Raw genomic sequence first — 19,979 nt, 5'->3', positions numbered from 1 at the left:
CATCCTCGAAACCCCTACGGACCTAACCCAAACTATTTACCACACTAAACCCCTGAAGTCCTATGCCTAAAACCCCTAACCCAATAAATTAAGACGCTCAAATCCCAAACCCGCAAAATTGAGATGCTCAAATCCCAAACCCCCTTCCAAAAAAGAAAAAGAAAAATCAAGAAAAAAAAAAAAATCAAACAAAACAAAAACAACGAAAGGGGTAGATCTGGTGGCATCTGCCCTGTAACCCTGCAAAAATCACGAGGGACCTAGAACAACAAAGCAAACGCACAAAATAACATTGACATCCTATCCATAAATGTGCTATAACAATTAATCACCTCCAAAGAGCTTCAAGCAATAAATGCACATACTACTAGATCGGTTTCCTCTAAAAGATCGTACCAGACCCTGACCCACCAAAAGAACCCTGCATGTAACTAACAGAAGCATCAACAAAGCACTGACCCCAAAGAGCAGCCCGGGCAGAAGGAGCTCTCTGATGCCGTGCCTGGGGCTCCTATACCATTTGGCCCCGCCCAGCACCCAAACCCAATCACCTGGGAAAGAGGAGGGGGCAAACCACAAGAAAGAGAGCAGGAGCAGCAGCAGCTGTGTTCTTTTATTTATTTATTTATTTGGTTTTTTTTGTGCCTATCCCTAGTTTACAGCATGCAGAGTGCAGACAAAAGAACTGGGGTGTTTCTAGAAGCAAAATTTACCGTATTTATGCCTCAGCTTTGAACATAGAAAGGACAATACAACCAAGAAAGTAAATGAAATATTTTCCACGGGAATTAGCTCAAACGTTAGTGTTAGGTCAGAGGTTGGACTCAATGATCTTGAGGTCTCTTCCAACCTAGAAGATCTGTGATTCTGTGTGATTTACATATGAAGAAAAATCTAGGAGCGTAGGAAATTACACAGCAAAAAAAACAACGACGTAATAAGCAACGCGCATGCACGGCCCCACGGCCGCCTGCAGTACTCGTTTTCCACCAGCAGGAGGCGGCAGAGGGCGCCCCCGGGCCCCACCGCGCATGCGCCCCCCTCGGCCGCCTGCAGTACTCGTTTTCCACCAGCAGGAGGCGGCAGAGGGCGCCCCCGGGCCTCACCGCGCATGCGCCCCCCTCGGCCGCCTGCAGTACTAGTTCTCCACCAGCAGGAGGCGGCAGAGGGCGCCCCCGGGGCCCCACCGCGCATGCGCGCCCCCCGGCCGCCTGCAATACCCGATTAAAACCAGCAGGTGGCGGCAGAGGGCGCCCGCGGGCGTCACCGCGCATGCGCGCCCCTCGGCATCCTGCAGTACCCGATTAAAACCAGCAGGTGGCGGCAGAGGGCGCCCGCGGGCGTCACCGCGCATGCGCGCCCCTCGGCCGCCTGCAGTACCCGATTAAAACCAGCAGGTGGCGGCAGAGGGCGGCCGAGGGCGTCACCGCGCATGCGCGCCCCTCGGCCGCCTGCAGTACCCGACTAAAACCAGCAGGTGGCGGCAGAGGGCGCCCGCGGGCGTCACCGCGCATGCGCGCCCCTCGGCCGCCTGCAGTACCCGATTAAAACCAGCAGGTGGCGGCAGAGGGCGTCCGCGGGCGTCACCGCGCATGCGCGCCCCTCGGCCGCCTGCAGTACCCGATTAAAACCAGCAGGTGGCGGCAGAGGGCGCCCGCGGGCGTCTCCGCGCATGCGCGCCCCCCGGCCGCCTGCAGTACTCGCTTCCCACCAGCAGGTGGCGGTAGAGGGCGCACGCGGGCGTCACCGCGCATGCGCGCCCCCCGGCCGCCTGCAGTACCCCTTTCCCACCAGCAGGTGGCGGCAGAGGGCGCCCGCGGGTGCCAACGCGCATGCGCGTCCCCCGGCCGCCTGCAGTATTCGTTTTCCACCAGCAGGTGGCGGCAGAGGGCGCCACCGGACCCCACGGCGCATGCGCGTCCCCCGGCCGCCTGCAGTACTTGCTTCCCACCAGCAGGTGGCGGCAGAGGGCGCCCGCGGGCGTCACCGCGCGTTGCGCGCCCCCCGGCCGCCTGCAGTACTCGTTTTCCACCAGCAGATGGCGGCAGAGGGTGCCCACGGGCGTCATGCGGCATTCGTGGCGCCCGGCAGCCTGCAGTACTCGCTTCCCACCAGCAGGTGGCGGCAGAGGGCGCCCCCCGGCTGCCTGCAGTACTCGTTTTCCACCAGCAGGTGGCGGCAGAGGGCGCCCGCGGGAGTCACCGCGCTATGCGCGCCCCTCGGCCGCCTGCAGTACCCGAGTAACAGCAGCAGGTGGCGGCAGAGGGCGCCCGCCGGTGCCACCGCGCATGCGCGCCCCTCGGCCGCCTGCAGTACTCGTTTTCCACCAGCAGGTGGCGGCAGAGGGCGCCCGCGGGAGGCCTTGTCGGGCGGATCACAGCTCGCCTACTGTGCCATTCGGAGCTTGTGGCTGTATTTTTTCCAACGTATTTGCTACCCACACCCTGCGGGGCAGCTTGTCTTACAAAGAATTCTCTCTGTTAATATTCTCTTTAAGGCGGGCACGAAGCATCCACTGCTCTTCTAAGCAAGCAACCTTCCTTCTGTGCTCCCTTCGGGATGCAGGACTATGTGCACTCAGATTTATTCCACTCATTTTTCTTCCCCTTTTCATTGGCACAGTCTCCAAGGACGCCTGGCTTTCTTCTCACAGACTCGCGTCCGTTTCAGTGTAAGGCATCTTTTCCCTCCGCTGCTCTAATCCAAATTCAAATTATCCAGATAAAACAATAGCGAGGTAAGAGAGAACTGTCTGAGTTAAAGTCACCATCTTTCTGTAACTAATTTAGCAGACAGCTGTACCACATCAGAGGAGGAGGTTTAGATGCTAACCAGGTCAGGCACATCACGGTCAAGTGAGCGCCCCCGGAATCACTAAAGAAACTTAAGGAAGAATCTACTAGAAGAAAGCTGTCTCCTCTTACCACCACCTATTTAAAAGATAGTGTAGTACAGGCAGTTCTACGTGCATAAAACCACATACACACAGTATACCTGACCCAAGTAAATTCCCTCTGAGAAGTCCACCATTAAGCAAAAGAGGTGTATTGTGGTGACATACAGCTGCCGTGTAATGATCCTGAAGGGATGAATCGCCCTATGTATTCCAAGGTACTCCTGTGGTTCGTTTGTTTTTTTTTTCAAGTACGTTCCCGCTAAGAAAAGAGTTCAGAATTGTTTATAACGAGTTCGTTCCAAGTGTCACTTTCTCACTTAACGTAGTAATAAAGATACGCTGCTGCTTTTGGATTTTATTTCCTTCTTGAATCTCACTGGTGTAATTCCAATGGTCAAACAACCTCTTCCAGAAAGACCAGCCCACTGCTTCACAGGAGAAGGAAAAGATGTCTCACACACGCTGGCTAGTACTAAAAAGAGTAATAGGAAGAGAAGTTCAGGCCATCAATGTAAGTATGTTTCCCTGCCTCTTCTGCTGGCTGGTCAAGTGGAATCCTCAGGACAGCCCCAGTACCTTGTGAAGAGCTTCTTAACGCCAGCACAACTTCAACCTGTCTTTTAAAAGAAAGCTGTTAAAGGAGCAGGAGACTGTTTTTAAATGAGAACAACCGAAAATAAAATTATCTGAAGAGCCACTTACTACTGGCATATTACCGTTTAAAAGGAAAATATTAATTACGTGCAGGTGCTCCAGTCTTCGTTGCATTTTCTGTGATTCACAACATTACCTTTGAACAAAAGAGTAAGAGGAACGGAAGGGAGGATATTAACTCGGGTAACCAAGGATTTGGTAAGCTGGAACTTGGTGTCTTTAACACTTTAGCCTTGGAGCAAAAATGTACACCCTGTACAGGCTGAGCTGACTGATGAGGCAGGTGCTCCAGGGTACGTGCTACCGGGAGGTAAGTAACAAACACATTCCGCAGCTATTACCAGAAGTGGGGTTTCAGGATATGCAGACTGGTTTCACAAAAAATATTAGCGGTCTGTTGGTGACAGACAATTCGAGGAATTCAGCGCTGCCCATTACAGACTCCTCAGATCAGCACTTAACGAGAATTAATAAAACGGTTTATTTTTTTTTTTTTATATATATATATATATATATATACACACACATATACACACACACACACACACACACACACCTATGTTCAAAAAAATGCATACAGTTAAAATATCAAATTAGTGATCCGGTAACAACACTGTTCAAAACCAATCTCTTTTGTATGAACATTAAAATAAATGCACACTTTTAAAAGCATTTCTTTTTAGTGCTTCCAAAGCACAGCGTGTGCCAAGGCAAGGCCACCTGAAGAATCTCCGTCCTCCTCACGGGATGAAAGAGAACTGAAGTCAGGGACCTGGGAAGCCTCAGGTGCGCTTTCATAATGTCTGCAGATAAAAACAGAAGAGAGTCTGAGGTAGATTGTTTAGTAACCACCAAGTGGTAACAGTCACAGGGCTGTCTTTAGCTTTCATTAACACAACAGCAGTTTCTTTACTCTCGATCTACGCTGAATCTCAAGTTTAAAGGCATGGCTAGCAGTTCTCGGGAACAAGGCCCTCGTCTCTGTGCTGGCAACATGCAATATTACCAGTGCAGGTGTTTCTGGGAGTTTTGGTTGGTTGGTTGGTTTTTTATTGGGGGGGGGGGGGGGGACACAACAGATGGGATCTCTCCACAATGCAGACACTGTGTGCATTTGACAGTGCCCCATTTTAGTGCGATCCACTGCCTATTGCACGTAAAACGGCTAATGACAGTATTCAAGTGAGTAAATTCTCACCACCTGCAGGAGGGGCAGCAATGGTTATTTTTTTCAGCCTGTTGAGCAAAGAGCACCCTCCACAGGAAAAAAGCCACACCTTTCATAGCACGTCCTTAAGGTTACAGCCCAGCTTCTGCCGATAGAGGTTCGTAAAGTTAAAGCTCTGCTGCTTCTTCTCGGACTCTGACAGTAAGATCACTTGACCGCCAGGATGGCGAGGGCAACAGCTACGTCCTCTTCCACTCTTCTGCGGCACAGCAAACTCATTCCCGGTCCGTATTCCTCTGGCTGGTACACTATTATCTACCGTTCACCTGATTAACTCTGTTGGGTAGGCTGTTGAACTCTAGCTCCTCTAGCGTTCTCTCTAAGTGCTGTATTAAGACACGATTTTTAAACCTAGGGAAGTAATTTCATTTCTTCTTCCAAAAACAGCAGTTAAATAACTCAGTATTATTTGGCCACGACAAACAGTATTAGCGGAGGCTCTCTGTTTCCAGCATGGAAGAGCTTCCCTCATATTTGATACAGCCATCTTTCCCCAACCCACGCAAATTCTGGGTCTTTCTTCCATAACCACCCGTATCTTTCTATTTCACACTTCAGCTCTAGGTAACGACCATTTACTTCAGAAAATACAACGGCAGTTTGACCGCTGAAACTGTAATTTAGGTATGTCAAAACAAAACACTTGTTTTGGAAAAGACTGAGATTTGCTATCATGAACAACGTTAGCGTTTAACTCCGAATCATTCGTATCTATACAAACCTTGCTCCTTCCCTTATAGCAAATTCAATGAAATACTTCTGAGTTTCCATCCGTCCTTGTACGTACCTCCTCAAGAAGAGAGAAGATTTTTTTCACGATCTTAAAGAAGAGATCCAAACAGATATTAGAAACAGATCTTGTAAATGCATTTTCAGTAAATCTCAACAGCCAAAGGAAAAACAACAAAGCCTAGAGTTTCCCATTTCTGCATACAGTAATGCACGTAAGAAAAAAAAAGCCAGCATACCAATAATTTGAAGTGATATCGATTAGCTGATATTCAAATGTAACGCTGAATTTTGTTCTCTTAAAAGAGCAGTATCTAGAAACACCTGCCCTTGGAAAATGCAGACTAGGTTTAATCAGCAGAGAAGCCTTGTATCTCCACGAACACGCTGCCATGATCAGCAGTTAATAGAAACAAAGGGATACCGAGCCATGTTTCAACCTAGAGCTGTCATTTTTGAAAGCAGAGGTTTAAGATAACTACTCTTTACAAGATGACCGATCTATGTGGAGCATGAGCACGATTGTCTCGTATAAAGTTTAACAAAAAAAAAAAAAAAAGTAGCGCAAAAGAATGAACCGGACACCTTAGATGTGAAACAACAGTATTTTTTCATTGGTTTCTGTGCTTTCTTCTCTGAACCAACTATGAAAACACGAATGGTGCTGTGACTAAGCCTGCTTAAGAGTGCTGCAGTAAGGACGGTGAGGATATAAAGTTGGACTGTGAATACATGTACTTACTTTCTTGTTCTTCCACTACTTGTACACGAGTAATCAAAAATCATTCCAAATCTGAGGGTTTATTTTCAAAATAGATCCTCATTTCAAGAAAAAGTCTTCTGTACCCCTAGCCTATTTTTAATACACTAATAAAGAACTTACTTCTTCCACGTTTGCAAACCTCTTTCACCACTCTGATTTTAATACCAGCATCGCTTCCCTCCAACATTGTAGGTGTTATTTTAAATCAATTTGGCACAGATTCAGAAGTAGACTCCATCACTCGTTTTTGGTCATCTCCAGCCACGCTGTAATTTAGAGGCCCTCGAACAAGTGCATTGGTACCAGGTTTACGATCCAAGCCATCTTTGCATCATTTAAGCAATTGAACTCATCATGTAGAGAGTCTAAGTCACCAGGTGACATTTCATCCTCTCCCTTAACAGCTGGAACCGAAGAAGCCATTTGCACAGACAAGCCATCAATTTGCTCTTCCAGCAACTGACAGTTTTCTGCTTTCTTCTCTCCATTACCATCTTGGACAGTACTGATACCAGTGTCTGAAAATTAAGAAGGAGCTTAGTAGTGCATATAACTGCAGGATCAAAAAACACAGAAGGACATTATTCTGCATCCCTTCTTGTTGAAAGTACTGTGGAGAGAGTTACTCAGCACTGTCAGATCACTTCAGTAGTTTTATTCACCCTTTGACGCAACCACAGGAATACCTCCTTTTGGGCTGCAACCGTCTCATACGACTGTCGTGAAGTTATTTGCTGTATTCCCGTTTCAGTGACTAAAGCAAACTAAAGTTTCCCCTCCTTCCCCCAGTTCCAGCAAATTTTTCTTTCGACTCTGCTGCAACAGGTGGGTAAATTACTATTTGTGAGAAATTTAAATTTTTTTTTTTTTTTTTACACACTTTCCTTCCCCACTTCTCCCTTCCCCACTATAGAATACACAAATGAGAATTAAAAGCTGAAATGAAATCCTTGCTACCGCCAAACCATCGTGGTGAAAGGTTTCAGCACTTTTTAGAAACAGTTCCAAATTATTGCTCATTCAGGACTTCGTTACCTATAGCAACAGCCTGTTTGTCTAAGCCGACCAAAGAAATTCAGTCCCAATTAACTCTAAAACTTACGTGTCCTTTTGAATTAACACAGAAAGCACGGAGACCTTTTTTTTTTTTTCCCTGCACACTATGTCCATTTATGACCACACAAGTTCCTGTACTACAACAACTCCAACACACCTTTATTTGTTGGCATGCCTTTGAGGTTCAGATATGGTGACGGAGATCCAGCAGCACAGGGTGGCCCTTTCCCACCAACATGGTTTGTCACAACAGTGACTGTGGCCGTCGCAATAGCGGCGACGTGCTACGCCTTCTCTCTTTAGTGATGCTGGAGTATTGGGCTCTCCAGGACGCTTGATCTTATTCTGAGGCCCAGCAACAAATTTATCTGCTTCATCTATCATCGTACCCTGAAAAGACTTTTTTTTTTTTTTTTTTAATATAAGTAAAAAACAATTGCTTCGTCAATTCACTACCAGAGTATTTGCCTCCGTGTTACAATTCAGTTACTTTTCAAATAATGATACAGCAGATAGCAAGACTTCTCCTACCTTCTCATCCTGTTTGAACAGACTGCCAAGTGTATGAAGAAGCCTTTTTGGTTGATCTGGATCAATCTCCCGAAGGGGTGAAGGCATCATTTTCAACTACTCCTGATGATTTCCCCTTTGAGCAACAGGAACGCCGTGAAGGCAGTCTGCAGCAGAACAAGGTATCTAAATTTAGTCTACCTTAAGACTAAGGAAATACAAGCCTCGCATGCTTCCATTTCCAGCGTTAGCATTTAAGATCTAGAAATCACTATTTCCTCCCTCTACAAAACAAAGGAAAAGCAAAAGGCAAATAAAGCCCCTCTTTCCTTTCACCATCACTATAAGAACATCTACTGCATCCTGTTGCACAGGAAAGCTCACCCATGAAACTGAATTTTCAAATTCCAAACACGCACAACATGTTTTGTGACAGAAGGCAGAAATTTCATTCTTCTCCTTCGGAATCTAGGGAAGAACGACTGACCCAAGAAACGATGCAAAGTCTACTTCCTCTCCCACACCGAGGACAGAAACACTACTTAGGTGAATTAAATAGCTGTACCAGAATATTAATAAATAATTGTGTCCATTTACCTTCATCCTGCCCCACGATATCCCTGTGTGTTTTCAGAAGATTGGTTCTCATTCCGGTTAGCTGATCTAGAAGACTGTGACAAGACATATCATATGCATTTCTGAATGCCCGTGGCTTCAAATCCTAGTTTTATAATAAAACAAGTAACTTTCAGTTAACCCGCGAGTTCTCACGCACAAAGAAATTGCTCTGTGGGCTGTACTACCGTTAACTACTAAAAAACAAAACAAAACAAAAAAAATTCCAAAACAACTTCAGACATTCTGAACGTATTCTGAAACAACTTTCTTTCCATCTCTCCGGAAAGAGCTTTCCTCCTATCTGTGACAAAGGAAAAAAAAAAAAGTTGTGATCGCGGGAGTCGTTACACAAAGCCACACTCTGTGAATTCACTACTACAGTTAAGATCATTTTTAGTCAAAAATACCTCGGCAGCAATGCTATCACTGCAAACATAGCGTTGCCAAAAAAAAAAAAAAAAAGAAATTCAACTCAAGATATAGGAGAGGGCGAGCTAAAAGCACAAATAACATGACCGATGGAGGCTGCAACAACCACCTGGTAGATGGTTGTCCACAGCCCTCGGATTGCACGGTCGTCTTTCCTGACAAACGAATACTGAAAAAGAAATACTGAATACTTTTCAGAATACTGAAAAGAACAGAAAAGATACACCGTGTGTCCGCAAAAGCCTTCGGGGAGACTACTGAAAGGAAAACCAAACCAAAAAACTAGGAACAGCAAGTGGCGTATACGTCAGTTTTGTTAACAGAGCACCACTAATGTACCAGGAATTTCCACATTCTTCGCCCCTCCTCTACCTTGAAAATGTCACCCAATTCTGTCAGTGTCTTCACCATCAGCATTTATTTATTTATTTCGTTTTTCACGTGGACATCCGAGGAAAACATTGAGTACCCTGTCATCGAGGAAGAAGAGGAGAGGGGGGAAAAAAAAAAAAAAAAAAAAAAAAGAGAGATGAGGGGGGAAGAAGCACTGCCATTCCTTTCCTCGGTAATGCGAGCAAAAAGCTCAGGCGCTCAGCAACAACGTGCTTTGAAAGATAAAACACAGAAGAAACTGCACGTTATTTAGTCTCAGCTACAGAGTCACGTGTATTTGTACCTGCTCATTTATTCATCTGCCAGTGTATTTTAGTACAAACGCTACAGAACATAGAAACCGCAAGGTTACTACTACCTTTTGTGACCGACGCGATCTTTGGCAGGAACAGCTATCGAAAAAGAACCAACAAAATCCCCTTCGTCGACAGCCATCCGAACCTTTATCGTCTAACAGCAGTCCTACAAACATCCCCTGGGATGCTCAACTCCTGAAACTTTCTGTTCAACTTGAGGCAGAACAAGCCCTTACCCTGGGCACCTTCACCCAGCTCTCCACTGCTAGCAGAGTAGCACCCTGATACTGTCCAGGACGCGCTGCAGCAGCCTACTCGCTTACGCGTATTTACTGCAGCCTGGTTCGAGACGCGCACAGAGGGACCCACGAAAAATCCACCCTTTCCTTCAGAGAAGTAAATACATACGTACATACGGACGACACGGTAAGGAAGAAAAGCTGAACACACAGCATGCGGTCCTTTACCGTGGGGCAGATCCAGCATCAGCACAAGGAGCTTTGGGGCACGTGAGCGATCATCTACACCGGCCATCGCGACAAGCCAAACTCACGCACACGAGCCTCGACCTAAAAACACAGAACACATTAAGTTCCTTTATAGCTTATGGAAGTAACAACCAGCATCTTAGATGCAGTTGGATAGTTGGATTGCATCAGCTTAGGGACTGCCTCCTTCAAAACGCACAGGGGGGTGGGGAAACCAGTCTTGGAAACCTGTTGCCTAACAGGAAGGAGACTGTTGTCTTCTCCTCCATAGGTGACGTTCTTCCAAGCATCGTCCTGCTCCTGGATTTTACCAGCCGCGACGGGATGGTCCTACCGGCGTGAGTCGGGAACGCTTCCCACGGGGTTTCTGTGACACTGAAGTAAGTTTTCCGCAGGTACAAGTAACGCAGCACGAGACGGCAAGGAAGCTAAGGCACCGTCTGCAGCACAGCACGTGTGCGATATTGGGCCTGAGGGGACCAGTCAAAGCCTGCAGTAATCGCTGAACAGGTGGGCAAGCAGGGAGCCCTACGGGAAACAAAGCTCACGTTCTGCAAAGCTCTTTTCCCGTCAAGAAGACGGCCTTTTCTATTCAGCGCATTTACTGAACTTTAGGCTACTTCCCATTCGCTTTGGCAAGTTAGCCTTTGCGTAAGCCAAGAGGTTTTAAACTGCCAAGCACCACTGATGGTTCTTGTTCTCCAACAACAGGGAATTTCAATCAGGGCACTCGTTAACAGGAAAGCCTGGCTCTGTTTCACACAAATCACGTACCTAAACCACGGAGACAGGAGTCTGCAGGACGAACTCTTTAAAAGGTGAACTTAAAGAGAAGGATACTACTCATTTTTCCACAACTTCTGCAAGGACTGCGGCAAAAAAAGGCTGAACCAGGGACGTCTCTATCATCATCCCCTCTAGAATTCAGCAACTCCATACAGTTATGGGGCAAATACCACAGCTGCAGCGCAAGACAAACAAAGACCTCGAAGGTCACGTTTCTGCCTGCGTACCGAGTTCCGCTGGGAAGACCCCCCACCTCTGGAAAGACCCCCAGCCGCTCAACTCCCAAGCAACGTTGCCACGGCCAGTGCTTACGCAGAGTTTTGCTCTCTCTCGCTGCTCAGTACAGGCCCAAGGCCTCCTTTATTGCACACAGTTCAAGCAAAACTCTTGGGACATAACCAAGAGACAGACAGACAGACAGACAGAAATTGCCTCTCACGTCTGTCCTCACTGACCGCAACCAGCGTCCTGGAAAGCCCCGCAAGCACCGGTCTATTCCTAGGACAACTCCGAAAGCTGAGGCGGGACAAAGTTTAGCCTCTCGTACCAAAGACTGAGCAACAGACAGAGCCTGACAGGCCAGTTCATTCTAGGTCTAAGAGGCTACTACGACTCGGCAGGCACTACGTGCCTTCCTTCCCTTTGCGCTTCCCAGCGCCGAGCAGCTCGCGCTTCCGCAAATTCAACGAAGCCTTGGAGCCGGGGCTGCAGGAAGCTTACGAGCACGCCTTGATTCCACCCCGAGGTCGCTGCGACTTACCTGGGCAGTCGGGACGGACGGGCTGCTCTCTCTCCTGAGAACCCTGCGACCGCAGCACGCCAGCTGCGGCTTTCCTCGCTTTACCCGGTGCGCCACCTTCGCTCGGCAACAAACCCCGCAGGGGTCCTAGCGGCGGGGAGCTGCTTCTGCCCCGGTGAACCGCAGCACAAGGAGAGAGCCGGCTGTCAGGACGCAGGGAGAGGAAAGCCTCCGGGGCGCGGCGCGGCGCAGCCCAACGATCAAGCGCAGCGAGGACCCGCGCCCGGCCTCAACACCCCCCGGCCCGACGCTCCGAGGAGGCACCCCCGGAGGCTCTCGCTCGCCTCACCGCCGGCAACCGCGCTCGCCGCCAGCGGCAACCTGCGCCTCCCGGCGCGCACGGCCCGGCCCCGGCCCGGCCCCGGCCCGGCCGCGCAGCCCGGAGCCCACGTGGCCGCCCGGCAGCGCAGAACTACAGCTCCCAGCATGCCTCGGGACGGAGCACTCCAGCCAATCCAGAGGGGCGTCGGCCACGCGCACGCAACGGCACCTCCTCCTGCTGCCCTCTCTGCCCCCCCCCGCCGCCGCAGCCGCCCCCCTCTCCCCTGTCCCCTCTCCCCCAGCCCCCCGAAGCCGCCCCAGCTCCTCTCGTGCTCCGAGCATCTCCAGCATTTCAGGAACTGGAACCCTGGAACCGCTGACGTCTGGCACGTGTCAGAAACGTGGCAGGAGACGTACTCTGCTGTCGCAAGGCACTTGCAAAGCCGGCCCGACAGCTGAAGCAGACTCACACAGTCCACCGAGCAACTCGGGGCCCCCACTGCTGTCCACTCACCCTCATGCTTCGTTCAAGCTTCCGTGCCTACGCCCTGAGCTACAAGAAACAAAGAGAGAAGGTCACATCCACAATGGATACGCAAACAGTGCGGCACATGCAGAGGACTCAAACACAGAGACCAGAGCCAGACAAATAAAACAAACAAACAAACAAACAAACTGAAGTCCACAAATGCCACAAGGCCATGAATGCATAGCAGCCCCGGCAGGGGTAATGGCAGACATACCCTTTGCAGATGAAAAAGGTGACCCTGCTCAGTCTCTTGGTAATACTGCACCAACACGGTCAAGCCTCTTGTAGCATGTCATCAAGCTGGTTTTAGTCCTCTGGAGAGTTACACAAGTGGGTTGATTCATCTAGAGATTAAAATACAGATCAAACACAGGAGCGTATCCCACCATCCCAAAAAAAAAGTGAGCCAGCAACCTCTGCTACATATCCCTCTATGAAGTGAATTCCAAGCCCTTAGAATTCCAGAAATCCATAGACTCCAGCCTGCCTAGAGAACCCGGCAACTGACTGAAGGAAAAACAAAGCACTTACCCCCAAAGAGCAGCCCAGGCAGAAGGAGCTCTCTGACGGCATACTTGGGGCTCATATACCTTTTGGTCCCACCCAGCACCCAAACCCAATCACCTGGGAAAGGGGAGGGGCAAAGCACATGAAAGTAGAAAGAGGAGGAGCAGCAGCTGTGGTTTATTTACTTATTTATAAGGCTTAGCTCAACAGCATGCAGAGGGCAGACAGGAGAACTGGGGTGTTTCTAGAAGCAACAATCCCCATGCTTTCGCTGCAGCTTTGAATATTGAAAGGACAACACAACCAAGCAAGTAACTGAAGCTTTTTCAGCTCGAATTAGCTCAAACTTTTATTTACGCAGAAAGAAAAATCTAGGAGCAGAACAGATTATACGCCAACAAAATCAATTCCGTTCCACTCGCAGCAAAAATCACTTCCTTCAGCAGGCTATCTGAGAACCAAAAGGCTATGCTGATGGGTCAAAACACACTACAGGACACTGGGGCCGGGCCCTCCGCTGCACCCACTTAAAACCCATCCCTACACTCACCAAGGTGCAACCCCAACCCGAACACAGACGCAGCATTTCAGCCTCAACACAGTTTCCAGAACTGCTGGAAAGCAAGCTTCATCCTCAGCGAGGCGTGCTCAGGCTGCACAGGAGGGGGCTTCGGGCACCTCTTTGCCTACCGAAGAAGACCGCCATCAGCACCTGCTTTGTTCCGATCCTAAAGGCTAACATCACAGCCCACGTCGCCTGGGACACCCGATAAACAGAAGAGAAAGCAGCCATACCGTTTTCAAGCCGTCCCTGCACGTGTCGCTCCTCGATGATCTGCAACCTCCTCTCAAATCCTCAACCGCTTCTGTGGAGAGCCTGCCATGGCACCTGCAAAGCAAGACCCTTCGCAGTCACCTCGTGCTACTTGGCAGTTCTGCTCCAATCCAGCTCACAAACAGCCCGCCCTTCCCGTGCTGCTCTTCAGAGTGCAGCTTGGCCCCTCTGAGCCTGTGCGACACACCTGTGAAACAAAAAGAAAAGCATAGGCTGAAGCAGCATCCAAAGCCACAGCACAGCTGGGACAGTTACTCTCATCTGCTCCCTAACCTCTGCTCCCTCACCTGCCCTCGAGGCAGATGCTTCCATCTGCTCTCTTAGGCCAGCTACAACACCCCTGAAATATCAACAGGATTTTTACTGTACTTTGTGCAGTTAAGTAACTGCAGTGACAACTGCACCCCTAAAGTACCTGCTACATCTGTTCATCGCTCACCTTGCCAAAAGCAGCTCCGGTCAAGTCCCGCGTTGTACACTGTGTTTCAGCTTTAACAAATGAAAACGGTCACAAGATAATCATTCAGCTGCCAGCATTAGCACCCATCCCTCAACAACACAAAGGGACCCCGTTTACAATATTATCATTTCGAAACAGCAGCCCCCATACCTCAGCACACCTCAGAAGTAGACCAAGCCAGTCACCGAGCTGCCTACGGAGCGCTGAACAGTTCCGGAAGGAGCTCTTTCCTGTGACAGGTTCCTCCAAAGGTTTACACTCTACTGGGGACAGGAGAGAAATGAAAATAAAAGTTTCAAAAACCCCTTATCTGTAAGCTTTCAAGATTCCACAGACCTCCTCCTCAAGCACACCGTTCAAGCACTATGCGAGCAGCTGCTCACAAGCAGCTCAACTCTTCCCCCCCCACACACACACCTGACAAACACCACAGAGAGGACTGTGCCTGCTGCCCTTCAGTACGTGCGCAGAGGCAGACCAGATGTCTTCGCCAACACAGTCCGGACAATGTATTAGCACACCCATGCACTGCCACGTTAGCTGTCATCACTAACTGCCAGGCAGGACAGCTCCAGACCAAACACATACACACACAGCCACGCCACAAACACTACAAACAAAACACACAACACAAGGCGCAAGAACAAGTGACCCCCGGAGGGAAGCCCTATGGCAACAGCAAGTCACAACAGGTGCTCTGCACCAGACCCAAGGAGAGACTCAAATGTCACGACACGCGACTGGAAGACACTGCCAGAACTGGGGTGATGGAGGTCTAAAAAGCCTTCCTTCAAGACAAGAGACCAGAAGGATGGGGACTGAAAACCCCATATGATTCAAAGATCGAAGCCGAAATTCCTTTAAGCGGTATATTCTTTATTGCAGCGCTGGATGCACGGGGGGATCTCTCCACCTATCGTGCATACCCAAAGCAGAAAGCAGTCTTGAATTTATACAATCAATCTATCAATATTCTACCGGCGCCTATACATATTCATTGCCTACCCCCGCCTTCCCTCGCTTCTCATGCTAATTAGCCTTTTGGCACCTTGCGCCTGAGTAGAGCCTCCCAAGAACTGTGGGCAGGGGCCTTTGGGACGTGGGCAGGGGTCTTTGGGAGGAAGACCCCGAGTCTTCCTCACATTGTACTTTTCACCTTTGGTCAGGAATCCGCTGAGTTGGCATGTTTCTTAATCGCAAGAGCTGGCTGTTGCTAATTCTTCCCTTTGTTGTGTCTTTATAATGAATTCCAACGTCCAGTTTTGAGATTTATAGTCCTTACATTTGTTTCTCTGTCCGTCTGCCGCTTCCTTATCGTGAGTTCCGGTGTCTTGTTTCGAGATATACAGTCCTTGTCTGGGGACTGTCCTTGCCTCCCCAATACCTCCTTAATCACATAAGACGACGCTTAGGAAATCAATTCCCAAGCAAGAGCTCCTGATGCGGCCCAGATGACTTCCACAAGAGCGAGGATGGAAACAGATGCGATCTCAAACCGAATATGATGCACGAGACCTGAAACAGAACTGCACTTCAAGCAGCGACTGCAAGACAAGAAGTGCTCGGATCAGAGCCACGATGACAAAACAAGCACTGAGGCCCTTCAGCACCGCTACCAAGTCGCCTGTCTGGTCTGTCCAGTGTAAAAAGCTAGAAGGATATCAAGACCCGAGAAGCACAGAACAGACATTGCAGAAGCAACACTACAGGACAGACGAACAGAAGGAAACTGTCCTGCCTGGCGCACGCACTCACGCTACAAAATAATCCCGCTGCTTCTATTAGCCTGGTGACCCAGCCACAAGCAGCCTGAACGTGACCCAGCCTGAACCACCCTCGCAGCGGCACCAAGTATTTTCAGCCAGCTGGCTCCACGCTGCTCTGGCTCCCAGCTCCCATTAGCCACCCCAGATATGCAGATACCAGGTGCCCCCCAACTTAGCTCTCAGGTTGCTGCATGGTAAATTCCCTCCGCCTCAAGAAATACACAGGCACTGGTCGTCATCTTAGTCAATTGCCAGGCTCATCATCAGCTGCAAAAACAGAGTACCAGCATTCACTAGCATGCCGGTCATGATGCCCACCTTCTCCACAACGCTGACTACTGCTGATGCAACATACAACTATGCTCACCTGTTCCTCTCCAAATCCAAGCTCCAACAGTGCAACCAGTATCATCCACACCACCTGGGAAAACAAAGGGATTAAATGATCGTTGCGTTCACAACACATCACCCAATGGTGTGTTTTTTTTGTTGTTGTTGTTTTTGTTATTGTTGTTTTTTGTGTGTGTGTTTCCTGTATTTATTTATTTTTTAGTCTGCTTTAGCTCAACGGCATGCAGAGTGCAGACAAGAAAACTGGGGTGTTTCTAGAAGCAACAATCCCCACGCTTTTGCTGTAGCTTTGAATATTAAAAGGACAATACGACCCAGCAAGTAACTGGAACTTTCTTACCTGGAATTAGCTCAAACTTTTCTTCACATTGAAAGAAAAATCTAGGAGCAGAACAGATTATACACCAACAAAATTGAGTCCATTTCATCCCCAGAAAAAAAATCACATGCTCTCATCCCCTCCTGTACCTCAGCCGCTTGCCTACCCCACGTGGCACACGCTTCCATCTGTTCTCTTTACCCACTTATAGCACCTCTAAAAGGCAAACTGGAATTTTACTCTATTGGCTGTAGGAAAATAACTGCAGTGACAACCGCGCCCCAAACTGAGCCAGCAGCCCCTACTAAACATCCCTCTACTAAGTGAATTCCAAGCACTTAAAATCCAGAAATCCATAGACTCCAGCCTGCCTAAACAACCCTGCAACGGACAGAAGGAAAAACAAAGCACTGTCCCCAAAAGAGCAGCCCAGGCAGAAGGAGCTCTCTGATGGCATGCCTGGGGCTCATATAGCATTTAGCCCCGCCCAGCACCCAAACCCAATCACCTGGGAAAGGGGAGGGGCAAAGCACATGAAAGTAGGAAGAGAGCAAAAGGAGCAGCTGTGTTTTGTTTTGTTTTTTCCTTTGTTTTTTAAAATCTGTTTTATCTCAAAAACATTCAGAGAGCAGACAAGAGACCTGTGGTGTTTCTAGAAGCAAAAATCCCCTTTTGCTTTTGCTGCAGCTTTTAATGTTGAACTGATAACGGCACCAAGCAAGTAACTGAAACTTCTTCAACTGGAATTAGTTTAAACACGCTCACCGTCATCTGCAAACACAGAGAACCAGCATTCACTAGCCCTAACCCTAACCCCAACCCTCACCCTAAACTCTAACCCTAGCCCCAGCCCTAGTCCCTAAGCCCAACCCTGGTTCCCGAGAACTTCATTTCCAGGCATGCTCTGGGCGCTCAACATGGCCTCCCGGAGGTCCGGAGTCCCAGAACTACATTGCCCGGCATGCTCCGGGCACCCAACATGGCCTCCCGGAAGTTCGGAGTCCCAGAACTACATCTCCCGGCATGCTCCGGGCAGTCAACACGGCCTACCGGAAGCCTGGTGCCGGAAAACTACACCTACCAGAATTCCCTGGACAGCCAGCACGGCCAATCAGAGGCCGAGTTTTCGAGAACTACATTTAACAGCGCTCACTGTAACCCTAGCCCTTCCCGCCCTTACACAAAAAAGCCTCAAGCCCTATCCCTAAACATCCTCGAAACCCCTACGGACCTAACCCAAACTATTTACCACACTAAACCCCTGAAGTCCTATGCCTAAAACCCCTAACCCAATAAATTAAGACGCTCAAATCCCAAACCCGCAAAATTGAGATGCTCAAATCCCAAACCCCCTTCCAAAAAAGAAAAAGAAAAATCAAGAAAAAAAAAAATCAAACAAAACAAAAACAACAAAAGGGGTAGATCTGGTGGCATCTGCCCTGTAACCCTGCAAAAATCACGAGGGACCTAGAACAACAAAGCAAACGCACAAAATAACATTGACATCCTATCCATAAATGTGCTATAACAATTAATCACCTCCAAAGAGCTTCAAGCAATAAATGCACATACTACTAGATCGGTTTCCTCTAAAAGATCGTACCAGACCCTGACCCACCAAAAGAACCCTGCATGTAACTAACAGAAGCATCAACAAAGCACTGACCCCAAAGAGCAGCCCGGGCAGAAGGAGCTCTCTGATGCCGTGCCTGGGGCTCCTATACCATTTGGCCCCGCCCAGCACCCAAACCCAATCACCTGGGAAAGAGGAGGGGGCAAACCACAAGAAAGAGAGCAGGAGCAGCAGCAGCTGTGTTCTTTTATTTATTTATTTATTTGGTTTTTTTTGTGCCTATCCCTAGTTTACAGCATGCAGAGTGCAGACAAAAGAACTGGGGTGTTTCTAGAAGCAAAATTTACCGTATTTATGCCTCAGCTTTGAACACAGAAAGGACAATACAACCAAGAAAGTAAATGAAATATTTTCCACGGGAATTAGCTCAAACGTTAGTGTTAGGTCAGAGGTTGGACTCAATGATCTTGAGGTCTCTTCCAACCTAGAAGATCTGTGATTCTGTGTGATTTACATATGAAGAAAAATCTAGGAGCGTAGGAAATTACACAGCAAAAAAAACAACGACGTAATAAGCAACGCGCATGCACGGCCCCACGGCCGCCTGCAGTACTCGTTTTCCACCAGCAGGAGGCGGCAGAGGGCGCCCCCGGGCCCCACCGCGCATGCGCCCCCCTCGGCCGCCTGCAGTACTAGTTCTCCACCAGCAGGTGGCGGCAGAGGGCGCCCGCGGGCGTCACCGCGCATGCGCGCCCCCCGGCCGCCTGCAATACCCGATTCCCACCAGCAGGTGGCGGCAGAGGGCGCCCGCGGGCCTCACCGCGCATGCGCGGCCCCCGGCCGCCTGCAGTACCCGACTAAAACCAGCAGGTGGCGGCAGAGGGCGCCCGCGGGCGTCACCGCGCATGCGCGCCCCTCGGCCGCCTGCAATACCCGATTAAAACCAGCAGGTGGCGGCAGAGGGCGCCCGCGGGTGCCAACGCGCATGCGCGTCCCCCGGCCGCCTGCAGTATTCGTTTTGCACCAGCAGGTGGCGGCAGAGGGCGCCACCGGACCCCACGGCGCATGCGCGTCCCCCGGCCGCCTGCAGTACTCGCTTCCCACCAGCAGGTGGCGGCAGAGGGCGCCCGCGGGCGTCACCGCGCGTTGCGCGCCCCCCGGCCGCCTGCAGTACTCGTTTTCCACCAGCAGATGGCGGCAGAGGGTGCCCACGGGCGTCATGCGGCATTCGTGGCGCCCGGCAGCCTGCAGTACTCGCTTCCCACCAGCAGGTGGCGGCAGAGGGCGCCCCCCGGGCCTCACCGCGCATGCGCGCCCCCCGGCTGCCTGCATTACCCCTTCACCACCAGCAGGTGGCGGCAGGGGGCGCCACCGGACCCCCACCGCGCATGCGCGCCCCCCGGACGCCTGCAGTACTCGTTTTCCACCAGCAGGTGGCGGCAGAGGGCGCCCGCGGGAGTCACCGCGCTATGCGCGCCCCTCGGCCGCCTGCAGTACCCGAGTAACAGCAGCAGGTGGCGGCAGAGGGCGCCCGCCGGTGCCACCGCGCATGCGCGCCCCTCGGCCGCCTGCAGTACTCGTTTTCCACCAGCAGGTGGCGGCAGAGGGCGCCCGCGGGAGGCCCTGTCGGGCGGATCACAGCTCGCCTACTGTGCCATTCGGAGCTTGTGGCTGTATTTTTTCCAACGTATTTGCTACCCACACCCCGCGGGGCAGCTTGTCTTACAAAGAAT

At 50.1% G+C, this 19,979-nt stretch overlaps 2 long non-coding RNA genes across 5 annotated transcripts; both read right to left on the bottom strand.

Moving 5' to 3' along the window:
- Nucleotides 1-4,007: 4,007 nt before the first annotated feature.
- Nucleotides 4,008-11,884, bottom strand: LOC311437910. Of its 4 annotated transcripts, none has more exons than XR_014693809.1 (6): nucleotides 11,607-11,884; nucleotides 8,434-8,507; nucleotides 7,858-8,003; nucleotides 6,391-6,788; nucleotides 5,500-5,598; nucleotides 4,008-5,104 (listed from the first exon to the last, which is right to left on the bottom strand). It is a non-coding gene; the product is annotated as an uncharacterized lncRNA (long non-coding RNA). The 4 variants fall into 4 exon arrangements; XR_014693810.1 differs by lacking the exon at nucleotides 11,607-11,884 and adding an exon at nucleotides 10,040-10,113; XR_014693811.1 differs by lacking the exon at nucleotides 11,607-11,884 and adding an exon at nucleotides 9,256-9,346.
- A 3,208-nt stretch (nucleotides 11,885-15,092) lies between these two features.
- LOC311437909 lies at nucleotides 15,093-17,162 on the bottom strand. Its single transcript, XR_014693808.1, has 3 exons — nucleotides 16,695-17,162; nucleotides 16,371-16,424; nucleotides 15,093-16,270 (listed from the first exon to the last, which is right to left on the bottom strand). It is a non-coding gene; the product is annotated as an uncharacterized lncRNA (long non-coding RNA).
- Nucleotides 17,163-19,979: the final 2,817 nt, after the last annotated feature.

Source organism: Aythya ferina (genome assembly GCF_964211825.1).
Source record: "Aythya ferina genome assembly, chromosome: 5".
NCBI classification, from domain to species: domain Eukaryota; kingdom Metazoa; phylum Chordata; class Aves; order Anseriformes; family Anatidae; genus Aythya; species Aythya ferina.
This window is presented reverse-complemented; position numbering and strand designations above follow the sequence as displayed.